Here is a 208-nt window from a genome sequence, read left to right as displayed (position 1 = left end):
ACGGATATCTCGGCTCTCGCATCGATGAAGAACGTAGCGAAATGCGATACTTGGTGTGAATTGCAGAATCCCGCGAATCATCGAGTCTTTGAACGCAAGTTGCGTCCGAAGCCATTCGGCCGAGGGCACGTCTGCCTGGGTGTCACGCATCGTTGCCCCAACCCCAAACACTTCTTATGATGTGTGGGGTGCGGGGAAGACATTGGCC

The 208-nt window shown here is 54.8% G+C and overlaps 1 pseudogene; it reads left to right on the top strand.

Moving 5' to 3' along the window:
• LOC118345105 lies at nucleotides 1–145 on the top strand (annotated as a pseudogene; the record flags this gene model as incomplete).
• Nucleotides 146–208: the final 63 nt, after the last annotated feature.

Source organism: Juglans regia, unplaced genomic scaffold (assembly GCF_001411555.2).
Source record: "Juglans regia cultivar Chandler unplaced genomic scaffold, Walnut 2.0 Scaffold_14436, whole genome shotgun sequence".
In the NCBI taxonomy this organism is placed as follows: domain Eukaryota; kingdom Viridiplantae; phylum Streptophyta; class Magnoliopsida; order Fagales; family Juglandaceae; genus Juglans; species Juglans regia.
This window is presented reverse-complemented; position numbering and strand designations above follow the sequence as displayed.